Source organism: Formica exsecta, unplaced genomic scaffold, assembly GCF_003651465.1.
Source record: "Formica exsecta isolate Colony F162 unplaced genomic scaffold, ASM365146v1 scaffold1369, whole genome shotgun sequence".
Taxonomy (NCBI): Eukaryota; Metazoa; Arthropoda; class Insecta; order Hymenoptera; family Formicidae; genus Formica; species Formica exsecta.
This window is the reverse complement of record NW_021848701.1, coordinates 77,980-90,250: the sequence shown is the minus strand read 5'-3', so window position 1 is coordinate 90,250 and position 12,271 is coordinate 77,980. Positions and strand designations below refer to the sequence as shown.

The window sequence follows — 12,271 nt, the reverse complement described above, 5'->3', positions numbered from 1 at the left end:
ATATACTCTTTTAATTTTTAATAAGCATTAACGTGTCCTAATTGCGTGGCTTACTCGCGTGCTCTACTTGCGTGCCCTACTCGCGTGCCCTATTCGCGTGCCCTAATAGAATGCACCGTACGTGGCTTCCGTTGGGCCAGTTGGACCTACCTTTCGTTGATCCTGGCCATATTCATTCTGGCTACATCTAGCCAGAGATGTATCTTCGATCTCTATCAGTGATCAATGAAGGAGAGAAATTCCTTTCGTTGCCGGCTATTATCGCCGGTACATCTATTCACATCCCAATATATATACATAAAATATTAAATTTTATATATCCAAGTATATATTTTAAATTAATTTTAAAGATAAATCTTTTTGTAATTCCGGCTTTTTATTTAGAGTTCTGGATAGCATCCCACGAGATATAAAAGAAACTTAACATTTTTCATTCCAAACAATATTGCAAGGGATATCACCGTTTTTCATATGACATTTTGCGAAAACCTGGCAGGTATACCTATCATCAAGCGATCATATGAACATGAAAGAATTAATTATCGCTGTTAATATTTAAAACTTTTTCGATTTTGAAAGAACGCAGTAAAAACTATAGGAAAACATAATAATTATAATAGAATAGATCTCCGCGTTTTGGAAATCACAATTTTTCATTTGTGTCATATAAAGATATATCCAAATATTGAGAGAGGTAGATTTTTTCGCATTTCTGATTTTTTATTTAGTTCTGGATAGTACCCCACGAAATAGAAAAGAAACTTTTCACATTTTTATGCTCAAACCAATATTGCAAAAGATATCACGATTTTTTAATCATTTTTATTTATTATCATTTATGAAAACTAAATGGCGCATTTCATAATATTTTATATAACACACGCACACATTTTGTAATATTCTAATAATATGCCGTGAGCAGCTCTCATCGAGATATCCACTCTTGAAAAAGCATGTTAAATCGATACTCGCAAGTATTGTTACCTCTTTTGCACAATGCTTATCTTTTTTATCTTATTTTATGTATTGATTCTCTCGTTACACATTTTTTTTTGATAAATTTGCTAATAAATGTTTTCAAGTTTATTATTTAATTTTCGAATCTATTGCACTTATTTTGCAAATATCACCAGGGATGATATTGTCACAATATGTGAATTATACAATAATTATTTTTATAAATATTATATCGCAAGTTTTCCTTTATCAAAACGTGCGCCTCGGCAAGATGATGTGAGTGAAGGTTTATCTCCTTCTATCGAGATGATCCCTCTTATCTCAAAGATTCTCAAAGATACGTATCGCGTTTCTTCCATAAATTGAGATTGATCGTACATACGAAGTCAGTCCGTCAGCACGTAGTATTACGAGATGTTCCGATTTCGACGACCGGATGTCGTACTACTTCCACGCTTCGTAACGGCATCGCAACGGATATCGTTCGCCGAGTTTCGCAATCTGATTTATGACAGCCAGTGATCGTATCCCCAGGCGTAGGTGGGGCAATTCGTATCTGCCTTGGATTTGATGGGCGTTGGCACGACGATTCTCTGATGCTTGTCTAACATGCAATGGTGTAAATTTTGACTTAATCTCGAAAGCGCGTTATTAAAGAATTAATGCTATTGCACAGAGAAATTTAAAGGATTAACTTCTTTTAAAAGAACTTCTTTATTAGAGACGATATATATTTATAATAATATAATATTTCAAGCATCCTATATATATGTATAACGCGCGCGCGTCGATATTGTAAATATTAAAATTCACCAATTTATTCGAAAGAGATAAATTTTCGATGTTATATTTAAGTGACTAATTAATCAGGACGTAACATAATTACGGTAAGACGCCCACGGTGAAGAACGATCGTTGATCTCTTCCCATCTCAGCATCAATAATCATTATGTGAGCCTTGCTATGCGATGGAGCAAGAAGATGCCGCGCCATCCGTTCTAATTATTCAAGATGAGAGGAACATCAACATTTGCGCATCAATGTGAGTCCGTTCGGTTGATGCGTTGCATATATATATATATGTATATATATATATGTAGGGATTGGTCAGGGAGATGGCAGCGTCTCGAGTTATGCCTAATATCTAAGTGATGCAATCTGTAATGCTAAATGCCATCTCAATGTGAATGCAGCATGTGATAAAGGATTTTGACTTGAGGCCATTATATATTCAAGGTAAGACTAATTTGCAACGAATAAATCTGCCTCAAGATTTGTATTTCCATTTGAAGTTGCGTTTGAAAAATAATAATGATAGAAATACTACATTTTACGCGCAATACTTGTGAGTTGAGAATAATTCTTTAGAATTATTCATTAAAGAAAGAACATATTCATATTATTCAGGGAAAAATATAACTTTAATGAAAAGTATCACATATATTTGTAGATTAAAACAATAAAAAATTTTTCTTATTAAAAATATTCTAGGAGTAAGAAATAAATTTTTAATTAATTTTACTAAAATGTGATACATATAAATGATTATTTCTTGTGCTTTTTCAATACCTTTTGAAAACTTATAATCGAGAAATATTCGCTCGTAAGATTAAATCCGTGATGAAACTCTTAAAGATTCAATTATTCTGCTTTTCTTCTAGCGCGCCACTGACGTGCAGTTATTAAACATTTTTTTCTTTTCCGTTCAATCGATAAGCACGCGATTTCTTTGATCCATCTTCCCGTTTGCAAGCGCTGCAGATTTTAATACGTTACCGTCCTCAGGGCTCTATAAACTCCATTTTAATCTTCTGTTTCGCTAACGGGATCCGACTTTCTTTTCATCCATCTGCGCTCCTTAACTGTAACAGAGACTCTTTTTGCGACGCAAATATGATTACGTCGGAGAAAAAGGAATGGAGAAAATGTAGTGAAATAACTTCCTATTTATTATGCTTAACCGTTAATACATTAGGGTCGACCTGAAATTTAGCGAGTGTCATAAATTTATGTCGTGGCGTGCGTCGCGTAATCATTTTTTTAAATCACTAGAATCTTAATGTACTGAAGGAGGTGGAGATGTAGATTGGTAGGATAAAGGACTGCATTTTTAGGAAATAACTCACCTAATGACTGACTGATGAACTGCCAACTTAAAAATCGATGTTTCGCGAATTTCGAAGCAGGTCACTCTTCGTGTATACGATCGCAATGACATCAATCTTCTCATCGAGACATGTGATGATTACTGAGCATTACATGATGTTGAATATATCTAAACGAAAAGCGGTGCAATATGGTTATTGATCGTCAGGAGGGATTACTCATTATTAATACATTTAATTTCTGATATACCCGGACATGCCATGTGTAATTATCGTGATGCGCTAATCAATTTAGAGCGGCGTTCACATTTCAATAAATTTTATGTGATATATTATCAAAAATTGTTTAGTCATTATCGTTGTAATTTTGCAAATGCCAAGAACGATGATCTTCTAAATAACAAAAATAATTATAATCAATTTTGTCGATCTGTTTCGTAGGGGAAGTTTAATGTCGATCTAGTTTTTAATTTAATTTAATTGGCGAAATAGCGATCCAAATTGAGAACATCATATATTTATGTTAAAGAGTTAGAATTTCCAGTATTAATATTGTAGTTGATATCGACAAATACGTTTGCCAATTTTATTCAATATTCGACAATATCCGTTCGTTATTATAACATCCCCAATATATGTAACTGCAATTCTATATTGAAACTTTTCTTTGAACACAATCGTGTGATTCTCCAAGTTTTCGTGAAGGAACGGCGTCGATAACCTTACACGTACAATCATTAACTATCCGCCCCTCTTCCCTCCTCCTATTGACGATAGATGTGTTATTTATGGCGACCAACGTGTCTCGAATCAATTGAAACGAGGAGCCAAATCGCGTCTTCGTCCGGCCATTTGCGAGCGACGGTCAGGACGGCTGTTTCGGATCGAAGGGGTCGTTTCTTACGGGTTGTTAGCCCCGATCCTACGAGCCATTACCGACATTACGTTATCTCGGCGCGCTCCCGAATGTTATCGTTCGACTTCCCACCCATACCAATCCGCCCTCGACTTCCGTTTACCCTGCGTCGCCTTCGTCGAACGCCTCTAATACCGTCGGGCTGTTGCGCGCCACCCTAGTTAATCTCCGTTGCATGACTGCAAGCTCGTCATAAAGCACGCATACTCGCATAATGCACACGCACATGCGATCCCCATATCCGGAGGTAGAAGATTTAACCGCGCTTGAGGGTAGTCGAATAAGGATGCGAAAGGTGATTTTTAGAGCAAATGCGAGGATTCGCGTCCTCGTGCGATAAAAGGGATCTTCCTCTGCCTTGGACTCAGTACATGAATCGTCAACGTTACGATATACACACTATATATGACTGATGGATAGTTACTCTGAAATGGATAGAACTCCAGTATCTTCTTTCTCTTTTTCCTTTTCTTTAGACAGATGTAATCTGCTGTAGCCTTATGGCGCGTTCACAGAGCGCGCCTTAGGTGAAGAGGTCGGTCTTGTGTCAATGGTCGATGAATCCATCCGCGGGCGGTTTATCTGGGTAACACCCGGAGAGCGTCGCCGTCGTTCTCGATGATTTATATTACGGCGGGACCGCGTCTCGCGTATTCGTCGAGCTTTTTTTCGTCGGTATTATGCACGATATTGTAATGCACGACGTTGCTCCTGCCGGCGACGCCGAGATACCAGATTTGAATTATATCGGCTCGGTCGTTGACTGCTCCCTTGTCACGTGCTTCCTTTCCGCCGTTAAAGTGGGATAAATCTCTGCTCCTGCTTGCCTAAATATCCGTTTCGCTGTCCTCTATTTCCTGCAGACAAAAATAGTTGTAACAGGAACTTGTAATCAGAACACCAACTGGACGCGAGTAATGTTAGCCCATCATCATTACGTGCAGCGTGTCCGTAAAATTTAATAAAATCGTAGACGATGTATTTAATGACGAGTTTTATTTGTTATATATATTACAACGATCCATCATGAATAATATCGGTGACAAAATTAAATTTTTTCCGTGACATATCGTGTTACATAATCTATTCAGAAAACAAGCATCGCAATAATCTCTGTTAGAAGATATATTAGCGTTTGCACATGATAGAGCTGTAACATGATTACATCACTTATGCAATTTGTGTATACGCGCTCGCAGCATCACGCATGGCGTGATAATAAATTTACGATAATTACACGATACTAACGCAAAATTATTAACTTGAAAAGTATGGGTCAAATTGCAGGCAAAATGCTTAACGACGCATATAGGCATATTTATACGCATATATTTACGTCAGTTGCCGCGTTTGCGGATCATATAAATCGATACGTTATATACGGGGACGTAATTGGAACGCGAGCAATCTGTCACCGCATGTTACCGGGACGTACGTACATCAAGACTATTCGTGACCGCTGGTTGTGACGGTCGGCAATATTTGCCGCGCGCTAATATTGATCTTTTGCTATTGGGGGCTATTTGATAGTAAATAGAAATTTTCCTCGTATTCGTCGATACTTTACTAGGAGTGTCAACGACATCAAACGCTAATATTCTTGAGACGCCAGTCATATTGCACAATAACTCGGTACAATCTTAGAGGACGTAAACTATTTCATAAGATACGACACATAGTACGATACAACATCCGTAACTACAATCACAGTTTCTAAATTCGATAAGATAACTTTTCGCACGAGTTGAAACATTTCCACAGAACGGCGAGTCGCGCCAAGATGTAAGAGAAAGAGACACACAAGTCGAAACTAAAATAGTTTGTTACAATGTAGAAAAATAACGGAAATAAATCATAGTTACGATCGCAGAGGGCATGTCACTTCTAACAGTTGTACGGTCACGTCAGTCGCCACGTACAAACTTCCTAGTAGCTACAACAAGTAAACTGTCGTGACTTTTATTCGCTACATACATACATACATACATACCAGAACGATACACAGATTGTATAAATGTACGTTTTCACAGCCGTGCAACGCCAACCTTTACGCATGTCAAGACGTCACCACTACAATCGCAACACACGTGCGGCATATCGGAAAATATTAAAAGCGTTTAGGGTATATTTTTGCGTCACATGTTGTCGCTCGATTGCTCGCGTGACAGTTGCCACGCGGCTCTTTGTACCTTTCTGTAAAAAAAGGAACTCGTTATGTGGGACGCTTATGTACGCGGAATATAGTCGGGGAAAGGGAGAAAGCGAAAGAGAGAGAGACAGATAGAGAGAGAGAGAGAGAGAGACAGATAGAGAGAGAGAGAGAAACGGTCGGTCACGCGACGTAGGAAAGAGCTATCCGTTGGATGTCTTTATCTGACGCTATTAACCGCAATGTTTCCTTGCCGCTGTTAAAGGGTAAGCGGTTTCCTTGTTAATTGTCCGCCGTCTCTATGACGAAAGAAAACGCGGAAATAAGCTTTAGTCACGTAATAACCATGATTAATGCGACGCGACGTAAATTATAAGTCGTGAGGTGTCGCAGTGAACAGTGGACACTTGCGATCAGACATGGCGCGCGTGAGACTTTAAGTAGTAGCGCACTGATATGGTCAGACAGTAGAGATACACAGCGCGCACAAAACGGTCTTATTAGACTTAATTCAGGGATTGTGTATCTAAATGTTTTAATCTCATATCACTACGCATTAAAGTGGACTATAATGACTGTTAAAAAAACAAAAGTAATTGTAGGAATAACTCGCTTCGATTCAAATATAGAATGCAAATTAATATTGTCGGTAGGATGTTAAGCGGAGAGAATGACATTATAAATTAAAATACATCTATTTATATATCAGAATAATGTTAAATATAATATTAAATATAATATTAAGTTATATTTGCTGTAAATTGTATGTTAAATTGCATGTATTAGCAATATATAATGTGAAATACATTCAGAGCGCAAACAAATCGGAAGATTAAGATCTTCGGTATCGAGCGCGACATCAAATTATATGAATGCGAGAATATAATCACGCGGAATAATATTCGGAGAAGCAACTACGCGCGCATATATCAACAGCGTATTGGACTTTCATTCGATGGAATAAATATGTTCGAGGAAAATAGTTTGTCCCCGGGGAAAACCACAGACACGGTCGTGATCGAGGAACAAGGGAATACCGATAATAATGTAACAGCAGCCGTGGGATGATTATTATCAAATTACAATACGAGGAATGTGGTGGGGGGACGATCGGGCAGTCGTGTAATCACGTTGCTATTATAACTAGATGGGGGTTAGCCATAATTAGAGAGACGTGCATGGGGGTTAGTCACACGGTTAGATCAGCATCATCACGTAGAATCCAGTAGTAAAACTTGCTTGAATCCGTGTGCGGGATAGATTAAACAAACGCAATCGGTAAATAGATCGACGAAGAACGACGGAGGGCGTGGACGATGCGATTCGCTGAGCATCCTCGTTTCCATCGACCAGAAGCGCTTTCGAACGCCGAGAAACTCTACCCCTTTCTCTCTCTCTCTTCTTTCCTCTCTTTGCTCTTTATTGGAACGAAGGCCGTTTAAATAAGCACGGCACTGCGATAAGGATCGCAGGTGAAGTAAAATAAATTACTTCATTCGTAATGCCGAGTGGCCCTATTATCCCAAGCTGCTGCTGCTGCTGCTGCTGCTGCTAGTCCACCTCGCCATTATGCTCATTTTGCTATTTCTGTCTGACGGAAACAGCAAAGTGGCGTCAAAGACTCGGAAGTGCTTTCTTCTTTTCATCTCTCAACACCTCGAATTTTCTTTGATCTCGAATAAAACGAATATATCGTCGTTTAATTAACACAGCACAGTGGCAGAGATACACGATAATGTTACGTACGACGTTTAACTGATGAAACGGTTCTCTCACGGATCTACATAAATGTTCTGCTTCGCGCTGACGATTGTATTTTTAATTCAAACATTCCAAACATTTTAAAGTTTTTTATATTCTTGTTTAAAAAAAAAAAAAAAAAAAAAAGTTTTTATATTCATGCGTTGCACGAATTTACACTGCATTGAGCTTTTTTAATTTGTTCAAAAAAATACGAAAATTCTCTTCTTTCATATTCGCGATGGTTCCACAATCATATTTTTGTTCTCTATAACCTCGCGTTGCATTCATTTTTGCATCTGATATTTTGCATTTTCCATTCTCCATGCACATATACAAACACTTTACATACTGTTAATTTTTTTATAGCACGCATTCGTTAGGCTTATCATTTCCTTCGTAATTACGCCCGTTAATGAGTTTATTTTAAAGAACACGATATTTGCAATGTAATATCGCGAAATTCATAATGATCAACGTAATGGTTATCCTATGCATGATCCAAAGATTGTTATCTTCCGAGATTCGCCCGATGATAAAAGTTAAATGTCCGCAACGACGTAATTGTGACACGAAATTTAACCCACTCCCACCTCCTTCCCCCCGCCATCCTATTTGCACAGTATGCCGTCCGTTTTCTCGTTACTATCGGGGTGTGTACACACAAACCGAACGATGGTTAATGGAGCGGGGTAATAAAGCGGCGGGCGTTACATCGATTACAAGCCTGGAACGGAACTTTCCGCGATCCGGCAATAACTCTAAATATCGAGGTATCGGTCCGTACCCTGGATTCTCCGGATTACTTCGATCCGGTTAGTACGCGGCGAGTAACGGCCACTTTCCGACACCCGTTATACGCGAAATAGTCCCAACGACGTTTTCGCTAGTCTTCTTGTTCCCTTTGCTCATCTTCTCTCGCTGCCATCGCATAGATCTGTTATTTCTCGTATTTATAATTGTTTTAATCGACGATACTTGTTCAAAACGATTAATTGTGAAACAGATATTATATAATTCTTATTAATGAGTTATAAAAACAATTCGATTATATTCACTTATTTAGTAATATAATAAAAATACGAGGCAATTCGAGTATTTTTTATTGTCAGAGATAAATTAGTTAAATTACAGCTAGAGAAAAAAAATGTGTGAGTTTAATACATGATAATGTTTGATTTCATATTTCATTATCTGAGTTATTTTACTTGTATACGTTTATCTCATATTTTGGTAAAAACTTTCCTTATTATATTCCTAAAAGGGAATTGTAAATTGCACTGTTATTTCTATCTTTTTATTTTTATCAATCTTAATAGTGAGGCACGTTGCATTGTTTATTATATATATTCCGATACATCTCGAGAAGGAAGTTAACGATGCGCTTAATTGTCGAAAGCTACGATCCGTACAATAAATCATGTTTTTATACGAGGAAACGAGAGACGAGCGGATATTTCCGGATAGCTCTGTAAATTGGGAACGTCAATCGATACTCACGAGAATTGGCGATTCAGCGAGGTGTAATAAAATAGACACAAATCACCCAGGCGTGCGCCAATATTCGATGAAGTCGTGCAGTTGTTGAATACCCAGGAAAACTGTTTTGGAGAGTGTGCAATATTAAGAAACACAGAGAGAGAAAGAGAAAGAGAGAGAGAGAGAGAAAATCTCGATCGCAGGTCGGTCCGTCTGCCCAAGCTGGAATTGAACCGACCGAATTCATGAGTCTACTTTCGTGGAAGTTTCCATGCAGCGAAGTACCTCACCAAGTTTCGTTATTAAGCTTTCAAATTCTTAGTTTGCCGTCTTCCTACTTTTTTTGCGCACTTGGCCGTTTCTTGGTAAAGTTAAATAAATATAGTTGTTGAACATGATTCACATTTTAGTAGAGTAGAAAATTTGTAAGGAGTTAAATAATGAGCTTTATACGAATGAAATATATCTTAGATTACCGCATTAGAAAAAGAATAAGAAAAAAGTTGCAAGAGAAAGCTTTTCGAAGTTAGAAGAATTAGAAGATAGAAAAAGCATTATCCAAGTCCTCTTCGACAGTTTCGAAGTGGAACACATATCTTTTCTACATCGCTATCGTCGGCCGCTGCGAGGACTTAGATCAATATCAAAACCTTTCGTGAAGGGCGAATCATCTGCCAGAATCATCTGATTGCCGATAGGGAGTTTTACCCTCCGTGTCTAGAGAGAGCCACCAGTAGAAACCATCCTTCTCGACAGCATGACAAGAGGGTGGAGGACATTGGAAGGGTGGAGAGAAGGAGGTCGAAGAACGGTGATGGAAGGGCACAGATGGAGATTATCTCAAAGATACGCGACCGTCATCGGCAAAAGCTTTCACTTAACGGAAATTTAGGAGGCCCTTTCATTCGTCACCTTCACACGTTTCCCTAATCGAATCCGTGCGTGATGTCAAGCAACGCCAGAACGCAGGATATAAACCAAAAAGCATCGAATTTACTTTCACATCCGTGAAAGGGATGCGAAGACGCAGAGAGAGGCTAAAGACCATGGTTGAAACGGGAGGCCGGCGAATCGAGTGCTTTTCTTTTAACGAGCAGGTCGAGCGGCAAAGTTCTTTTTGTCGCTATTAACTTTGCCGCGCGCGCGGCCCATCGGGGAAACGGATTCATGTAAAATTCATTCGGAGTTGCCACCGGCAGCTAGGACGAAGTAAGGGCTGGGAGGAAGCAAGTTTTATGAAATTTACCCTTTCATCGTGCCGCGACGAGAGCATCGGGATATATGGCTTTTTAATGGGTCACCTTCCATCTCGCCTTCGACGTTCTCTCGAGTTTCTGGTTGCGGAGCGTAATTTATATTGAAATTCATATTGGCCGTGCGAGAGACATCGTGTTTAATTTATATACATGGAAATTGTTGAAGGAATAGAAATGAAAGTGAGATACGCGTGTAGAAATATAATTTTCCTTCTTTCTTTTTCAGGCTGAATTTTGCAAGTGTTTGACTGCGGAAACAAGGGTCCGCCGTTACAATGGGATGAATAAGGTAAGCTGCATTTTACAAATAGAGCAGATAATTTTTTTTACGGTTTTCTTTTTTAATTGTAAAGTTTTTTCTGTGTACACGGATTATCCGTCCAAGATTTGTTTTCCTGCACCGATTAGCGGATGGTTTTTTTTTTTAGGTCCGCTTTATATATCTTTTCTTTTATTTTCTTTTCCTCTATAAAGCTTGCAATAACTTTTTAATTCTTACCACTCCGCTGACATCAGGCAGTTCCGTTTCCGTCGAGCAGTACCGTGCTGTTTACAGAACTCTCCGGCTAGCCATATCGCAACGTTCCACCTATTCTCTGAAGTTATGGATGGTGAACGTCTGAAATGCGTCGAGGGTGAGTGTGCGCTTCCGGTGTTACACTCGGGCAAAGGGTTGAGCGAGCAAGGAACAGTTATTGCTCGGAATTTACTGTCCACCCTTACACATAGCACGATTCCCTTTCTCGGATACGAGAAGGAACTGCGAGAGAACCGTGACGCGAAGGATACGTCTTCGAAACGATCAAAAGTTTTTCTAGCAAAATTCTCCACATTCTTATCATTTGAAGCGTGAACAAAATTCAATAATATTGAAGAGTAAGAAATATATATCGTCCCTGGAATATCGACGATCCCGAGATTAACGACGATCAACGAAAAAAGCAAAAATCTGTTTGTGCAATATTTTACATTATAAAGTCGAAATTTCAATGATCGCAATTAGCTCTGGATTCTGTAATACAAAAAAAAAAGAAATTAATTTCGCTTAAGCGGATATCCTTTTCACGTCGCATTCTCGATTACGGCAATCTCGAAGGAACCTATTCACAAATACGCGGAATGTGGTTCCCATTACTCTGCGCACACGGTGTCAACATCGATGTAGCGTTAGTAAGATCCACCAGTAGGATGCGCAGCCACCATTTACTTGAAATGAGGGTTAGATACCTACCGGAAGTTTAGTTCACCGCCCACGTTTCTCCCGCGACGGTATTGCTCGCGAGAATATTTGCCCCGGCAGTGTTCGGTGCTTTCCGCGCTAATAAACCGTTCCTCTTGCTACCGTCGCTAATTACTCGACGAACGAGTCCCGAAGCCTTGCCCTCTTCCCTCCACGCCATATCCCATCCGTCGAAGTAACGTACATCGTTCCTCCAATCTCACACCCCTCTAAACACGAAACTACTTACTGCTTACTCCTTACTGCTTGTGCGAAAGCGTGTTCACGGAATTTCCGTACGATCGATGCCGTTTGTAACAGCAAGCACTTTATATTCAATGCCTTAATAAAATATTGAATATGCAATACATATTCTTCACATTAATTTTTAGTGATAAAAAATTAAATGTTATGCAAGTTAAAAATTTTTATCTTAATGAAAATATTCAG

The 12,271-nt window shown here is 38.9% G+C and overlaps 1 long non-coding RNA gene across 1 annotated transcript in view; it reads left to right on the top strand.

Annotated features, from left to right (window-relative positions):
• The window catches only part of LOC115245904, a 36,028-nt gene extending 24,411 nt beyond the window's left edge, over positions 1 to 11,617 (top strand). The window contains exon 4 of the long non-coding RNA XR_003885617.1: positions 10,829 to 11,617. This is a non-coding gene — a long non-coding RNA (uncharacterized LOC115245904). The remainder of the gene's footprint in view (positions 1 to 10,828) is intronic.
• The last annotated feature ends 654 nt before the right edge of the window (positions 11,618 to 12,271 follow it).